The following is an 18,822-nucleotide window of genomic DNA, read 5'->3' as shown; positions in this document are numbered from 1 at the left end:
CGTGAGCCACAATTACTGAGCCTGCGCGTCTGGAGCATGTGCTCCGCAACAAGAGAGGCCGCGATAATGAGAGGCCTGCGCACCACGATGAAGAGTGGCCCCCGCTTGCCGCAGCTAGAGGAAGCCCTTGCACAGAAATGAAGGCCCAACACAGCCATAAATAAATAAATAAACGCAAAGTTTAAAAAAAAAAAAAAAAAGACAGAGGTTGCCCTTATTGAAATGAACCAGATACTTGTTGGAGCTAATCCAAACTAGTTATGAAAATATTAATTAGAAATATGTGGGAGCAATCTCTTTCTGGAATAGTTATTGCTACTGATTCTAAAGAATAATTTTGCCGAGTGGCTACTCCCTTGGGTCCTTCCCCAAAATGTCTTGATCAGAAGATGGATAACCTTCCCAGAGATTAGACTGCTCACCTGAATCTCTACTAAATCATCAACTTCCTTTTCATTAAACTGAGCATGTATCAATGTTTCTCAATAAGAATGCTCCTGGCATTCTAGTGAATAATTCTTTGTAAGAGTCTGTCCAGTACATTATAGGAATGGTTTAAGCATCCCCAGCTCCCAGGCACTAAATGCCAATTATATGCTTTATGACAATAAAAAATAACATTCCCACCCCCCTTGAGAACGATTTTTGGCATACAGCCCAAAAAAAAAATTTTTTTTTTCATTCAAAAACACTAATTTGAAAAAATTAAAATAGAACTGAAATTTTGCCCTGCATTCATCCCAGTTTTTAAACAATTAATTGAAGCAGATTTATAAGGTCTATAGAAGACCGGGCCAGTTTGCCACAGTTTCCACAAGAAAATATTTTTTAAAAACATGGTTTTAATCTTGAGTTAAAGTTTTGTTGTAAGATTGTTGTTAAATCATTAGTCTCTAGAATGTGAATCCCTATGAATGAATACTGTCCACAAAAAATGTTACATTATAAATAAATCTGTTTTAACACCTCATTCCCTGAGAGAAGAGTTTTTAAATCCATCAAAAACATTATTATTCCAAAGGCAGATGACCTGTCATGAAATCTCTTTGGACTCAGTCTAATGCCATTTTCAAAAGCATTCTTGTAGGTAGAACCTGTACTTAACTTCACAGTAAAATAATTCCTCTAAAACCAGTGGGACTCTAGAAATTCAGTGAGGGGACTGCATATTTATTTGTAAACGTTTTACAAAAGCTTTAATCCCAGCACTGATCTCCTATGTTGAGATGTCAAATGACTAAATGTGATGAATGCACTACAGAATTTGTTAATAATGGTCCCTAACCAAGCTGGGAGGGGACAGCATTAAGAATTTTTCAAAAAGAAAGGCAGAGACAACTGTAAATCCCAAACAGTTGGACACAGAAATCATATGAGAGTGGAATTCATTTCACAGAACTTTCTAATACCTTACCTCATAAAATCCCAAAGAGTTCCTCTCTGCCTTTGCCAGGGCAGAATCCATCATTTCAAACCAGATTTAGGAAGCAGCATGAAGAAACATTTCATTCTCCTTCAAACCATGCACCTGGCCTACCCACTTGGCAATTTCATTCATAAGAGTGGCCCGAACTGAAGTCAAAGAGGGTCTGAGATCCTAATGCGGCGGGGGGAGCTCTGCAGGTCCGCTTCAGATGCTTCCGTTGCTCTCTCCCGTCCCCAAAGTTCTAGCAGTGAAATACTGAGTGGGACTCGGGCAGGCTGCTACCAGGAGACTCCTGTCCAGCTGTAAACAACACTGAGAGCCGCCCCTGCCTTGCATCAAGACTTATCACTGTTCAGGCATCCGAAGTGAAAAAAAAAATCACGTATCAGTGTCCCCGAGGCTGAGGCAGTTGTGGCCACGCCCCTGTAAAGCACAGGATGCACAATCGCCCCATCCTCCCCTCAGCTTCCTTCCTTTGCTTTTCCATGGGAGAATTCCAAAGAAAAAGTTATGCGTGTACACACACACACTCTCACACACACAGTGGGCTGATGTCAACAAGCTGACTGTTATCACAGAGAGGGAGTTTTTCTGTTTGATTTGCTCAGAATGGAGTGGCCACTATCTGGGAAACTCTAATTTATTGTTACCATTCATCAGACACAGCCTTAATTTAAGTTACTGAAATAGTATCCTAGCCAATCCAGAATAGAGTTTGTGGACTTGTGGTTTCAAACTGTAAAAAAGGACTAAAACTTTTTCATATAGCATATAGCTTTCATGAAAATTGCCAAATGTGGTTATCAGTAGTTATTTTCAGACCCTACTTTTAATGCAAAAATAGACACAATCACCAATTTAGCTGGTACTCCTGTCTTATTCTAGGAAGCGGTCGTGGTGTGAGAATCTCCAGTTCAGATGTGTTGTTCTTCAATGGGGAGAGGGGCCTCGTAAAGCTCTTCACCCACCCAGTGCCATCATTGCAATTTTTAAGTGCTGGTTGAATGTATGAGTACAATCAAAGGCTACAAGACCATCTCTTTCCAGCAAAACTTCCAGGAAAGCAAGATGAGATGTCCTCCGTTGTCACGTGCTTTTGCTGTGAAGTGGGGCAGACTAGATTTAAGCTCCATGGTACATTTGGTGGCTGCAATTTCCTCTCCACTGTTCCCTTAACCCAGACATAGTTTGCCATGAAACTTCAAAGGTCCACAGAACTTTGGGCTGATTCTGGAATAGACTGAGTGAACACAGCAAGCTTGTCACTCCAGAACCACCCCAACCCTGTCCAGGCCTCTTCTGGACATGCAAACCCAGCCAGGTCTTAGGACAAATCACTGTGGATTTCTAGGTATGTCCTAGCAAACAACAATTATAGCAAGCATGTACGGAATGCCTACTATGTACCAGGAACACATAGTAAATGCTTTAGAAATAGTCTCTAATGAATGCCACCGTACTCTAAAACTGAGGTCAATAGTGTTATTAGGTCCATTTTACAGATGACGAAACTGAGACTCACAGAGAGAAAGTGATAACAACCAGGATTAAAGTCAGATCTGAATACACCCAAGCCCAAACCCTGTTATAATACACTGCCTCCCCCAAATAACACTGTGAAAATGCCATGACCTCATTAATTAATAGGTGGCCAATGGGCCCACAGCAGCCTCAGTCACCATTAGGAGATTAGAAAAAATAAGCCAGAAAGGATGAATTTATTTCCTATTATTGGCATGAAAGATGACGAGAGCCTATGAACAACAGACTTCTCAACAATGTCAGCATCTCTGTTTTCAACCCCAGTCTAGGAAAGTGTTTAACCCTTACCTCCACTCAACTCCCAGGGCCCTGGACCCACTTGATGCTCCCACCACTCTGGCCCTCCAAGCCACATTTCCTTGCCTTCCAAATATTGTAACATTTGTCAGATACACCACTTTAGCTGAACTCTAGGTTCTGGTCCATCCACGTGTCACTGACACTCACTTGTGACAAACAGGCTACTTTCCTATGTAAAGGAAATCTGCTTCTCCACAGCACAAGCCTTTGTCATAATAGAACATAGACTTTCCCAAGTTGATCATGAAAGAAACTTATAGAGTGGAGCAAGGGAGGTTAGACGAACGTCAGAGCTTAGCCTTAAGGCCATCACATACATGTACCCTTTCATGGGGATGCTGTTTCCTAAACACAAGCAGTTCAGCCAGTACCTCTTCACTCACAATAAACTACTGTACTGAGAAGGTACAGCCAGAGGATGATAGTGTCAGGCCTCGAAATTTACATATGCCATTCCTTCCTCCAAACCACACCCTTGAAGAAAACACCGAAAAAACAAAAAAAATCCATAGCAACAAATAAAATGGTGAAGCACATTAATACCAATTTTGCATCCATATAACACCTTAGCATTTTCACTTACTATGCTATCATGTAGGTGCTAGGCACTGGGAGACATATGCGAACAAGACAAACACAGCCCCTCCTCCTTCTTGCAGAGCTTCTATTTTAGAGAGAGAAACACTAAATAACAAATATAAAGTGAATTCTTTAGTTACTATTATGATACATGCTACAAAGGAAAAAGAGAAGGTGGTAAGGCAATGGATGAGCTGGGGACATGACCCAGGTCAGAGAATAAGAGAAAGTTCCCTCAAGGAATCGGTGTGTGGACTAAATGGACGACTAGGAATTGGGGAGGGGAGGAGGGAAGAGGAGAGAGAGTTCCTTCCAGATAGAAGAGCTGGCCAGAGGCCCTGTGGTAGGAAGCAGCATGGCCCTTTCAGAGACTGAAGGAAGACCAGTGTGACTAGAGCACAGAGGATGAGGGAAGGATGAGGCCATGGAAGCAGAAGAGACTAGAAAATTTAAGCATCAGTGTATAGGGAGAGAAAAGGAAGCTTAAGAATAAGGGAGAGGAAATGTCCCTTTCCCCATCTCCTTAAGCTCTCCTTCTGAAAGCCCAACTGATTATCACAGTTCTCAACATTCTGATCTACTGATCAACAAGGATGCTTGTGGGTAGAACTGTGATTTGGGGCTGCTGAATGAATTAATCATATAAATTAAAGACATCACTTAACTAAAGTAGTTTATTCCCCAAAGCTCACAGAATATTTATTAAGAATAAGGTAGAGAAGAGCAAAACACAATTCTTAGATTACAATACAGACTGACAATGGAAAACTCCAACAGTGTCTCCTCCAGCTATCTTTATGCTGGCACCAAAAACACGAAGCAGAATCAAGGTTAGCACATCAGGAAGCAACAACCCTCTTCCTGAAAAGCCCATTATGAATTTCCTTTGTGTTTATGCATTTAGCATGCCTGTGAGTCTGACATCACTCACATGCATTACTGAAGTCTTGCAGCAAGGGTCTGCCTAACTGCTGCAATTTGTATTGCCTGCTTTTTCTTCTGAAATTGTGTTCGTAAAGCAGCCAGATGAATACTCATTTCATCATCGCCCTGCTTTCGGATTCCCAAAATCTTCCAGTGGAAATACACATCGGTTTGTGTATAAATCAGAAAGCTTTGGAAAATAAATTTTAAAATGAGACAGCTGCTAAAAGATCAAGGGGAGGACGCTCAAAACTAAACTCAAGTAGACACATGTACATGAAATATGTTTGTTTTAAATTTAGCTTAGAAAGTGGTATGCAATCAAATTCAATAAAAATAATAATGGCTATCATCTATTAAGAAACTTCTATGTGCTAGGCACACACTCCCTCATTTAATCCTCATAATAACCTTCCGGAATCGTCACTACAATCCCCATTTCACAGATTAAGAAAAATGGGGGATAGATGGATTGAATTACTTGCTAACACAAGATTACATAGCAGGAAACCAGCTGAATTTCAAATCCAGAGTTTGTATGACATCAGAGATTACCCACACATTTCCCACTGCTATACAAATTCCCCAACAGTTACTACCACTCACCAATGCCAAGAACTGTGCTCGGTATTTCAGAATCATTAACTGATAGAGTTCTCCCAGCAATTCTAAGAGGTCTTGTTATCCTTATTATGAGGAAACAGTTTGGAGAAGTCTAGGAACTTGATCAAGGGCACACAATGGCAAGGTTGAAAGGTCCAGAGGAAAATTTTCCAGCAGCCTGCATAATTTCACATCAGCAACATTCTTGTGGTACTCTGAGTTCAGTAAATACAAGTATGGACCTGTTACTTTCTTAGGGTTTTGCAGTTTTACCTGGGAAATTATCATTATGCTTGGGAAGAGAGTGAAGTCCCCAAAGAACTGATTTTCTTACCTTAAGTGAATAAGGAAATCCCTTTATCACTGTCCATTCAAGACAAAATATCAGGATTATGATCTACTGCTTTCCTAAACAAGAATAAATGACCCTCACTTTTCTATTTCTAAAAGACAAATACATAGGGAGGGTGGGAGGGAGGGAGATGCAAGAGGGAAGAGATATGGGAACATATGTATATGTATAACTGATTCACTTTGTTATAAAGCAGAAACTAACACACCATTGTAAAGCAATTATACTCCAATAAAAAAATAAATAAATAAATAAATAAAAGACAAATACACACACGTGATATAATGTGCCAAAAACTCGGAAAGGAATACACAAATAAGAATAAATGTGGTGGTGTTTTTTTTTTTAAAGTAATTTCCACTACTGAACTAAAGATCCAGCTATAGCAGAGGCTCCTTTATTTGACTGACGTGTATCTTGAATAATATATCTAAGGATATATTATTTTTCCTTATGGGTGAATTTGGTATTAACACCTAAGAATATAATATTTTTCCTTATCAATAAATTTTGTATTAACCCCAGATTAATGTAAAGACATGTGTTTTTAAATGAAATATTAACGTGGTTTATATACAATCCCACATGCCTCATTCAATTCATAACAACTGTTCAATTACATGGTTAATGGATTCTGTAGCTATGCTACTTTTTATTCCAAATAAAATTATATTATATAAAGCAAGGTGATTTTAAGAATAGATTTTAGGTATGTAGAACTTTGAAAATAAAATGAGAAGGCTGTAAAATCATTACAATAAAGAAGGATGTACAATTATTTTATTTGTGTATGTGTGTTCTTTGCTTCTGTCTGTAAAATGAGAACATACCTTTTTCCAATAAGGCTTTGTATATGTCTGAGATAGCAATGAACCCAATAATATCCTGGAGATTCTCTGCTGAAAGCACATATATAGAGATTCCAAAATATTCACATTAGTGGACATTTCAGAATTGGCATTTATAATATACCACCATAGTGTATGATACAGAATCGAATAACCACACAGATTCCCACACTCTGAAAGAGTATAACTCAAATTCTATTGTGTATTAGAATCAACTGGTGAGACTCATGTTTAAAATTCAGACAAAATTTCATAGAGCAAACCAGAGAAATTCTGATTCAGTAGGTATAAGATGGATCTTAGTAGTCTTCATTTTTAAACAATTACCCAAGCTAATTCTCATATAGTTGGTCCTTAAACCACACTTTAAGAGACACTGACCCGGTGTCAAAATCCAACAGACCATTTATTAAGGTATGTGTGTATGTGAATGTCATATTTGATTTTGTAAATTCGTTTTAGTAGAAAACTCAAAAAGAGACATGCATCTTTGTACCTTTGCAGTGTTACCTACCCTAACAATTCTCATGTTGATTATTTTCAATCCATCTTAAGAAAAGAGGAAAACTATGTAAGAAAAAGACAAGAAAGTACAGGAAAAATGAAGAGACAGGAAGGGATGTTAACATGAGAAAAAAAGTTTTTGTCTGTATTTAAATCTAGAACAGTGCTCCTCAAAATATGGGCCATGGGCCAGCACTGGGCCATAAGCTGGCTGTTAATCACCTGAGAAAAGTACAGAAATTGAGCCCTTTAGAAACTTTTACAGAAATTTGTCAGAGTAATTTTAAGTCTGTTCAATCTAATAATAAAAATGTGGGCTTATATTCTGTGGATCTTGTTTTTTATTCGATTTCATTCTTCTAATAGTTTATTTTTATTCTGACTAACGAAAGATCAGTGTCTGTGATGGATCTGAACGACCATAGGTAATCTGAGAAACTCTGGCATACTCTAGATGGAAGAATGAGCCATGCTTGGTCAGACCAGGGAGCCTCTTAGCCCAGGGTTTGATATAAAAGTGGCTTTCTGTAATATCATTTCCAAAGGTTAGGGGCCAGAAATGATCTACTGAATGACTGTCTGAACAAACGTCTTCATCTTCTCATAATAACTCACTCTGAATCTGTCAGCAATACACCAAACTATGTGTTACGTGAACTGACCAACCATTTTTTTAGCTCGTACCGCCTCTTAGAATAACATTTTGGTAAAATTTCCTAAAAGTTTACTTTCAACAGCAAAAAGCAGCCCTTGTTTCACTTATTATAAATGTGTATCTTTCAACTTGCAAAGAAATCCTTGAGTTTTAATATTTGAGAATTCAGTGATGAACTTTATCACTTTAGGGTGTAGATATTATATCTATACAATATCTATACTCTGTCTGTGAATCTTTGTTGACACGAAACTATTGCTTCAGGCTATTCTCAAATAGCAGCCTAGCCATCTTAGCATTGGGCCCTATCAGCTAATGATTTTCATGATTTTTGGCAATGAAAACAGTAATAGGAAGCACAAAGTATCAGTACATTATTTCAGTCATAAGTACACAGACACAGATCTCATTTTGCAGTTTTCCTGCCTCCTAGTAAACCTTGAATAATAATTCTTTCTCTTGTTAGAGACCTGCATTCTAAACAGAATTGAAGTTAAATGCTAGACATATTTCTACAATTCCTGGCTCACGTCAGTATTTCCCTTCATGCCCCCCTGCAGTTGCTACTTTTGCTCTACCAGTGTTGCCAAAAATAACTTTTTCCTCTTCCAAGTTAAACATGGTGTTTATAAAAGGTGGGGATGGAGAATCTGGGAGCATGAATCTGTACACACAACAAACAAACTCACAATAATAGCAACAGCACTCCTAGCTGCCAAGATTTCTAGCCAGGAAGAATGAAAAATGAGGGTTTTTTCCCACTAAATAATTATGCCTCCTTTTTAAAAGAGAATAAAGCCAAGCTTTAAATATCCAAGTTTGTTCTGTGATGCTTAAAAGTTATGTCACACACTAAGTTTGTTCATTATGTTTTCTTAACATTTTTTAATCCAATTCAAGACATTTTCTCATGTAGTCAGTTTAGTCAGTTCATATGACTAAGAACTCTCTGACAGCTTGAAGGCAGCACAGAATAGCACTGGTTCTGCAGCCAAAATGGACACCTATTAGCTGTGTGACATTGGCCAAATGAGTAAACTTCTACAAACTTTAACTCACTCATTTATAAAATGGGGATAGGGACTTCTCTGGTGGCACAGTGGTTAGGACTCTGCACTCCCAGTGCAGGGGGCCCCAGGTTCAATCCCTGGTCAGGGAACTAGATCCCACATGCGAGCCGCAACTAAGAGTTTGCATGCCACAACTACAGAGCCCACCAACTGCAACTGAGGAGCACCTGCATGTGCCGCAACTAAAGGAGCCGGCGAGCTGCAACTAAGGAGCCTGCCTGCCGTAACTAAGAACCGGTGCAACCAAATAAATATTTTTTTTAAATTTTTAAATAAATAAAATGGGGATAATAACAATGTATAACAAGCATGATTTTGAGAGGACTGTAAAGCTACATAAAGCAAGGAGACAGTGTGCCTGGCACAGAGTATTTACTCACTATCAGTAGCTCTCAGATTCTAGTGTTGTCTTTATTCTCAATAGAGAAGATCTAAATCATTGGACTATTTGGAGAAGTTTTCAGAATTCTACTTCTGTGACAAATATGAATACTAAGTAGATTAATGACAGTCCACCAAGAAGGCAACTGGCTAGATGAACTGACCTCAGAAGTCACTTGGATCTAGGTTATCTAACATGATTCAACCAGGCTTATATTCAGTACTTTTATTAAAATTCAAGTAACATTGTTGGAGAAAAAGAATTGCCTTTAACTAAAGAAATTATAATTATGTTAATTCTTTTTATTGTATTACATACATTTGCTTCAGCAATCACTTTGGGAAAGGTTAAGTGGAGTAGATAAAACTAAAATCATAAGACATCATTGTAAAAATAGATGGCATTCATCCAAAATGCCTTTCCTGGAACAAATTGTTACAACTTGATTCACTGCCGCCCTTCCCTACAAAGCTATATTTAAGGATCTGTAAGCATTTCCCTTATAAACTGCTATCATCAGGATTTGTAATTTTACCTTCTAATCTGTTTTAGAGTTTATGTTTAAACAACTCAATCAATCTTAAAAAAAAGCTATTGTTCTTTAAATTTAAAAACTTCCTTCAGTAAAGAATAATAGTACAAGGTTGGGGGTGGGGGGGGGGCAACACCAGAAAAGTAAGGATTATTTTACACATGAAAAAATGGTTTAATAAGCAAAATAATATGCATGTTCAAGAAATACGTGCCACCAAAGATTATATAAATTCAGTGGTCATTGTGTCATGATCTGTAATAATTAGAAACTAGATTAAGTGTCCAAAAAAGATAAATAGGTAAATTATGACACAACCATATTATAGAAAATTATGTAGTCATTACACTATGTTCCCAGATAATTTTGAATGACGTGGGAAATGGTCATGATATAATAAGTGGAAAAATGCACTGCAGAGTTATATGTACAACATGAGCTTAATTGACCTTAAACATACGTATGAGATTTATAAAAATAAAATTGTAAAAGGAATATGCCAAAATGTTCAGAGTAATTATTGCTTGGCAGGAAGACTTAAGTGTTCCTAATATTCTTCCATATTTTCTACCTTTTTTGTAATGAACTTGCATTACTTTAATAATCAGAAAAGAGAGGCTTCAATCTGGCTTAGTGTGACAGAGAAATACAGAAACAGTAATAAATAAAAAAAAAAGTTTCCCTTGCAAACCTATCTATCCTGACACTTGAAAATATTACTTATAGTGTGGATTTACTAAGTACTCATTCAAAAGGAGTTGTTATTTATCAAGTGGAGTTGGCCAAAAAAGTGACCTTGTAGCTAACCACACATTATCAATAACCCATATGTCTCAAGATACTAAAAAACACAAGTATCATCCATCATAAGGACACCTCCAGGGGACAAAACTCAAGATACAAACTCAAGATACATCTGGTAAAGGAATTGTAAAAAAAAAAAAATTGAAGCGAAAGATGTCACACAAAAACTAGTTTGAATCTGAGTTTAAAATTGTATTCAAAACTCCAAGTACTGAATAGTCATCAACTCAAAGAGATCTGCTCCAAATGGAATTATGACATCAATTTAAATCAAACATAAATACCCAAAGAATTCAGATTCCCAGGCTATTTCAGGGTCTCCAACTTCCACTGTAAACACAGGCCCGTGTGCATGAGCACGTGCACACACGCCCCACACACAGAAAAATCACAGTACAATCAACCATTGTAAACATTCATGACCATAAATATCATTTCCAGTTTCTCTTTAAAGAAACCTGAATAAATTCTACCAGAAAAACAAGTTTTACATTTTTCATCAAGATGACATTGTTTAATACTTATATATCCATTATGTGTCAGCTACTATGCAAAATATTTTCACATAAGCTCTTTTTTTCATCTTGTCCTCTTATACCACTGTTAGAAAATCTGGTCCACGCGGATACAGTCATATCCAATCCCCTCTATCAGTCTATGTTATCTGAGATAAGGACATAGAAGATACTTTATTAATCTTCATATTCCAAAAATTATCCAGTTCTGGGAAACATCCAATACATGTTTTTGATTAAATGAGTAAGAACAGAATCTCTATCCTAGTTTTTATTTCCCTCAGACTTTACTTCAAACATCGTAAGTGTGAAGCACTTTATAACTTACTGGTCTCCAAATGTATGTATTTAGGAGCAACTGTTAAAATTAAAATTTGAAGAGATACTAATACTGGAACAGACACAAAGCCACATCTAAATAATCCCCTTATACTGACAAGTAAATATGAACAGTCTGACAACAAAACATAAATCCAAATAGTTTTCATTCTTTAGGGGAAAAAACCATAAATGTTACAAACTCTATAAAAACTACTCTTTGAAGATGTTCAAATTTCATAAGCAGGCCAAGGAAGTTTTAATAACATTACCCTCTAAGTCAAATGGAAACCAACTTGGTTGAAGCTACACACTTAGTTTGTGCCAAGGAGAAGTAGCTTGGACATTCCTGATAAAACAATGAATAAATTCTTAGAACCTTGAAGAGAGAGAAAGAGAGTCTCAAATATAACCTAAGAGGAAACTTACATTATGGCCACTTTTAATTCTTTATGTGCTTAAGTTTATATACTTGGAACAACTGCATTCCCTATCTAAGCTGGTAAAAATTATCTTGGTGTAGATTCTTCTAAATGGCATCAGAATAGTTAATTCACAAATGAGGCAAAGCTTCCATTTTACAAATTGATCATGCAGTAACAACTGTAACATCTGAAAGGGCTTAGAATAAGCTTTTCTCCCCATTTCTTGCCAGTAGATCAAGTCAATAAGACTAAATCAAAAGTAGAAAATGTGGACCAACCAAATAAAATACAAAAGAGAAAAAAGGAAAGAAAATGAAGAAGAAGGATATTTTTTGTTGGCACAAGTCTACTTGGATGCATTCTCACATAGCATTTTTACAATTCTTTAAAAAACAGTTTCCATTGCTAATTCTGTGTTCAGATGACTTTACCACTCATTACTCTGAGAGTAGCAAGTCACACATTCCTCCTTTTTTGGGTTGTGGGTCAGTGAGACTGCCATAAGTATAGCAGAGCAGTTAAGAACCCAAGGTCAGGAGTCAGATTGTTCCTGAGGAGCAAGGAGAGAATATAGTGAAAGAAACCACACAAAAGGGACTTCCCTTTTGTGGTGCAGTGGTTAAGAATCTGCCTGCCAATGCAGGGGACACGGGTTCGAGCCCTGGTCCAGGAAGATCCCACACGCTGCAGAGCAACTAAGTGCGTGTGCCACAACTACTGAGCCTGCGCTCTACAGCCCACGAGCCACAACTACTGAGCCCGCGAGCCACAACTACTGAGCCCGCGTGGCACAACTACTGAAGCCCGCGCTCCTAGAGCCTGTGCTCCGCAACAAGAGAAGCCACCACAGTGAGAAGCACGCGCACCACAACGTAGAGCAGCCCCCGCTCGCCGCAACTAGAGAAAGCCTGCGTGCAGCAGTGAAGACCCAATGCAGCCAAAAATTAAAAAAAGAAACCAGACAAAAATGAAATACTCTATATAATTGGTTTGTACAGTATGAAAGCAGGCAAAACCAACCTATAGTTTTACAAGTCAAACCCAAGGGGAATTATAACTGGAAGGGAACATGAGGATGACTTCTGGGGTGCTGAGAATGTTCTATATCTTGATCTAAGTGGTAGTTATAAGAGTGTGTACATATGTAAAAATTGATTATTCTGTACATTTAGAATTAAGGCACCATAAGGACCTTCCTAAATATGTGCGAATTCCCAAAAAGAACAATATAAAAGGCATGACTAATGTATGGTGTTAGAAGTCAAGACTTTAAGTTGCCTTTAAAAAGGGATGTGACTGGGGGGACTTCCCTGGTGGTCTAGTGGTTAAGACTTCTCCTTCCAGTGCAGGGGGTGCAGGTTTGATCCCTGGTTGGGCAGCCAAGATCCCACATGCCTCACAGCCAAAAAACCGTAACATAAAACAGCAGCAATACTGTAAAAAATTCAATAAAGACTTTAAAAATGGTCCATATAAAAAAAAATTTTTAAAAAGGGATGTGATTGGAAAAGGCAGGAGAGGGACCTCCAGAGTGATGGAAATACTTGGTTTCTTGATCTGAGTGCTGTTGCCATAAATGTGTTCACTTTGAGATAATTAAGCTGTAAACTTATTACTTTTCTTTTCAGTATGTATGCTATACTCCAATTTTTAAAAAAGTGGAGAGGAGGTACTGCTCTATATTAAAAGTGCCGTAATAAATAAATTGTTTACTGAATTTTGTTTTAAGCAAACCAACTGATTTTTAAGAAAGTGCAGTTTTAATATTGGATAATACTTGTGTATTATAATAAAGACATTGTAGTTGTATAAGAAAATGTCTCTATTTATTAGAAGTTTACAGGGATGAAGCAGTTCTCATGGGTGGCCACTGAAGTCTATGCTAAGTTAGCTTAGTGGTCAGATAACAATTGGACAGAGATTTGTTTAAATGCCTTTGGCCAGTAAGTCTCCCAGCCTTTGCTAATGGGCTCTACGTGTATGATGGATCGCACCTTCAACACTCTAGCAGCTTAGAGCACTGCAGCTTACACTTCCTGCTTGCATAGTCTCAAGATCAGTGAGATGAGAGAAATGAGAGCCTTCTCAGGTCTTTGCTGGGCATAACACAGCCCTACATATGTGTGTGGCCTTCTAGAGTCCCTAGAATATATCAAAGTTTTTCAAAGTCCTGCATATTATCCTTTTACATTTTTTTGGCCAGCCCTTTGTGTGCCCCAAGCAGTACTGCCACCTCAGGCAGCTATGATGCAAAACAGTTGCCAGTGATTATTTTTGACAAATGTCTTGGAGATAGGGCTATTTGCACAGAGCAAGCTCTGAGCCACGTCAAATAAAGAGAAATCCCATGATTGGGGCTTTTCCAGGGGCTGCCAGACATGTCAAGTAGTGACAATTCTCTAAGCATGAGGCTTTTGGGGGATCTGGGAACACATTTTGCCTGTGTTCGTGGCTATTATGTTGTTGATTTTCTAAGCTACCATGGTCACAAGGCTCTTGGTTTTCAAAACTACCATGGAGCTGGGGAGAGGGAGATAGAAATAAGGTAAGTTAAAATACCATAAAGCCAAAACCTGCTATTCTAATTGAGATTCAACTGTTTCTTGAATAAATGCTCCTCCTGTACTTAAAAGCATTCTGATGATTTCCAGAATGCTGAAAAAGTTAATTTTGAAAATTAGGGGTTTTCCTATTGGACTTCTCAGTTCAACTAGCTGCCATTTTCAATAAGCATTTATGCTTAGAGCATGATACTCAGGAAAGTCAAGAGTCCCTTACAGACACTGTTCTGTGACCACAAACTTCACTGATAACATGGTTCTCATGTCACTGATTCTAAAAATTGGTTCAGCAAAAGTCACCCCTCCTACTGGAAAAACAATTAAGTATAACATGCCCTTCTGACCATGTGGGCTATTACAGTAGTTTCTATTAAAGTTTTATTTTCATTCACAATGCTTTTGCACCTTAGTTGTTAACAAGTTGTAAATCAGTAAAGAAAAATAAACTAAATGTCCATACAAAATTCTCACTAAAAATGAATCAACAATGGAATTTTCAAGGTGGTCACTAGTTTCTCATAGTGTAAGGGATTGTAAAGGGACAGGTTCCAGTCTATTAATAGGCAGAAAATGTTTCTTATGTCAAAATAAGTAAAAGCAGAGAAATTCTGGGAAGTCAGGAAGCAGATACTTACCTCCTACCAGGAGGGCAAAAGTTTCCCAGAAACCAGACCCAGCTGGGGTTGGAAGGGTCATTATGCTAAGGTTCTCTGTAAACCATGATTTGGAAGCTTAGAGTGAAATAAAGAAGTGAGCTTTCCTAAACTGCCAGGAGTGCACCACCTAATGCAGGGCATGGCCAACATTAGTTCTTTAACTAGTTTAAGCTGAAATAAAATTAAACATAATATTATACAAGACAAAACAATAAAGTTCCTTAAGAGTTAAGATTAAAAGAGGTAAGTGAATGAACCACAATAATCCCCTTTATGGTTAGGAGCATACCTTAAATAAGCTTTTCTTAACCTCAAATCCTTGGATCCTTAAAGGTAGATTTTTGAAGATGCTAAAATCCATAAAATAGTAAGCAAACTTTATATGTATGTATACATTTTATTTTTCCTGTAAAGAGAGCCCATAGCATTCATCACACTCTCAAAGGATTAATTATAAGTCCCATAACAGTAAATGCATCACAAATTGTACCCAGCAGCATATTAAAAGGATTGTACACCATGGCCAAATGGGATTTATCTCAGGGATACAAGAGTGGTTTAACACACAAAACTCAATCAATGCAATATACCACATTAATAGAATGAAAAGGGGAAAGACATTTCAATTGATGCAGTAAAAAAAATCTGAAACAGTCTAACCCTTATGACAAAAATACTTAACAAACTAGGAATAGAAGGGCATTTATGAAAAACTCACAGCTAACATCATATGCACTGGTGAAAGACTGAAAGCCTTCTCCTTAAGATTAGGAATAAGACAGGGATGTCTGGTTTTGCCACTTTTATTCAACACTGTACTGGAAGTTCTAGCCAGAGCAATTAGGCAAGAAAGAGAAATAAAAGGCATCCAAATTGAAAAAGTAATAAAACTATCTCTATTCACAGATGACATGATCTTATATAGAAAATCCTAAAGAATCCACAAAAAACTATTAGAGTTAATAAATGAATTCAGCAAAGTTTAAAGAATGCAAAAATTAGTTGTATTTCTACACACTAGCAATAAACATGCAAAAAGGAAATTGAGAAAGCTATTCCATTTACAATAGCATCCAAAAGAATAAAATACCTAAGAATTAAGTTAACCAAGCAGGAGAAAGACTTGTACACTGAAATCTATGCAACATTACTGAAAAAAATTAAAGAAGACCTACAGATTCAATGCACCCACTATCAAAATTCCAATTGCCTTTTCTTAAAGAAATGAAAAGACTGATTTAAAATTCATTTGGAATTGCAAGGGCCCCTAAACAGCCAAAACAATCTTGAAAAAGAGCACAGTTGGAGGCCTTATACTTCTTAATTGGAAATTTACTACAACGGCTACAGTAATCAAAATAGCATGGTACTGGCACAGGGATAGACATACAGACCAACAGAATAGAAATAAACCCATATATTTATGCTCAATTGATTTTCAATAAGGGTGCCAAGACTGTCTAATGGGAAAAGAACATTCTCTTCAACAAATGGTTCTGAGATAAATGGATTTCCACATGCAAAAAAATGAAGTTGGACTCCTATCTCCCAGAGGTTGCAAGGAACGAAGTTGGACTCCCTTTCTCTTAGAAGAAAACACAGGGGTATGATTTCGTGACCTTGGATTTGGCAAGGGAATCTTAGTAATGGCAACAAAAGCACAAGCAATAAAATTAAAAATAGATAATTTGAACTTCATCAAAATTAAAAACTTTATCTGCAAATCATGTATCTGTTAAGACTCTAGTATCCAGAATATATAAAGAACTCTTACAACTCAACTACAAAAAAGATAATCTAATTTTAAAATGGGCAAAGGATTTGAATAGACATTTCTCCAGAGAAGATATACAACTGGCCAAGAAGCATATGAAAGGATGTTCAACATCATTATTCATTAGGAAAACGCAAATCAAAACCACAATGAGATACTTCATACCTACTTGGAAGGCTATAATAATAATAAGTATTGGCAAGGATATGGAGAAATTGGAGCCCTCATACATTACTGAGAATGCAAAATGGTACTCCTGCTGCAGAAAAGTCTGGAGGTTCCTCAGAAAGTTAAAGAAATACCATATGAGCTAGCAATTTCACTTACAGGTGTGTAAGAATTGAAAGTAGGTATTCAAACAAATAATTGTACATGTATGTTCATAGTAGCATTACTCACAGAAGCCAAAAGGTTGAAAGAACCCAAATATCCATCAACAAGTGAATGAATAATGTGGTATATACAGAAAATATAATGGAATATTATTCATTCATGAAAAGAAATGAAGTACTGATAGATGCTACCACATGAAGGAAACTCAAAAACATTATCCTAAGTGAATGAAGCCACTTTTAAAAGGCCATATATTGTATGATTACATTTATATAAAATATCCAGAATAGATTAATCCATAGAGACAGAAAGCAAACTGGTGGTTGCTGAGCTGGGAGTAGGGGTATTGGGAAATGACAGCTTAGTGGCTGCGGAGTTTTCTCTTAGGGTGATGAAAATGTTTTGGAGCTTGATATATGTGGTGGTTGCATAAAATTATAAATAACTAAATGCCACTGAACTACTATACACTTTGGTTAATTTATGCTATGTGAATTTTCCCTTAATTGAAAAAAATGAGTAATTGCATTAATTATATACATATATATAATTTTATACATTATATATGTATTCAACACAGCATTATTTATTTGTAATAGGAGAAAACTGGAGAAAATTTAATCTCCATCAGGTGTACCTGTTAATAAATTGTTACATCTCAACAACAAAATAGTATGTAAATATGTAAGAATGGGACTCTATGTATTGACATGGAAAATCAGAAAAATACATTAAGTGAAAACAATCTAGGTGTAGAAGGGTGTTATTTTGCTACTTTTTATAGCACAAGAGGGGGAAATTTTTTTAAATATGTGTTTGCATTTGGCTGTATATATGTATGTATGTATATATGTATACATATGTATACACACATGCACTAGAATATATAGCCACCCATATACAGTATATGGAAACTCTGAAAGGATAAACCTGAAACTAATAAGCATTGTTACCTGTTGGGAGGAAAGGAGAAATCTGGAAATGCAGAAGAGGTTAAAGGGAGACTTTTTCCTTTGCATTTAAAGAAACTTTTGAGCCATGTGACTAAATCACTTAGTTCAAAAAAGGTGTTTGTTACATGGTTATTCAAATATGGCCAAAGACTCTATGATAAGATATTTTAACACAACTATTTTAAATAAAATTAGAAACTAGAGATATTTTCAAATTTTACAAATCACTGTAGTCAAGAGAGAGTTGATGAAGCCCGAAAGGATGGAACGAGAGTCTGTCCACGTGATGGGGCACTATGTTCTCTGCCTGGTAGCAAGAGATGCTTTGCCTTCATTTATAAATAATCTGGCTTTAAAAAGAGACCTATAACCGTGGACTCATAGGGAAACTGCGCTTCCACCTTGCTTCACAACCACAGTCCTAAACCAGGGTAGCTGACATGATCCCGCTGTATTTTAAATATGTAATTGGCTTCAATATTAAAGAATTATATTGTAGATGGTAGCAGGCCTATAAGTAATTTTTACTTTATTCTTTATATTTCCTGTATTTTCCACTGAGCTTAACCTTAACGATCAGGGATAAAACTATATATTTTTATAAGACAGATAACTCTAGAGGCAGTATGGAGGAGGAACTGTAGCAGGAAGAGATTGGCAGCAGGAACCTCAGTCAGAGTGCTGGAAAGTACGGGGAAAGATGACAAGGATCTATATAAAAGGAGAGGCAGTCGGGGTAGAAATAGGTAAGATGAAGAGGTGAAAG

General features: G+C 37.0%; 1 protein-coding gene across 10 annotated transcripts in view; it reads right to left on the bottom strand.

Annotated features, from left to right (window-relative positions):
* The window catches only part of HECW2 (HECT, C2 and WW domain containing E3 ubiquitin protein ligase 2), a 433,539-nt gene that overhangs the window by 203,049 nt on the left and 211,668 nt on the right, over positions 1-18,822 (bottom strand). Inside the window, exon 1 of one of the 10 annotated variants that reach the window (XM_082397299.1) lies at positions 1,415-5,007. The exons of the other annotated variants lie outside the window; for them this stretch is intronic. The gene's annotated coding sequence lies outside the window, so the exon portion shown is untranslated. Of the gene's footprint in view, positions 1-1,414; positions 5,008-18,822 lie in introns of those variants that run through there. 10 annotated transcript variants of the gene reach the window in all.

The sequence above is a fragment of the Balaenoptera borealis genome, assembly GCF_965194805.1.
Source record: "Balaenoptera borealis genome assembly, chromosome: 6".
Classification (NCBI taxonomy): domain Eukaryota; kingdom Metazoa; phylum Chordata; class Mammalia; order Artiodactyla; family Balaenopteridae; genus Balaenoptera; species Balaenoptera borealis.
This window is presented reverse-complemented; position numbering and strand designations above follow the sequence as displayed.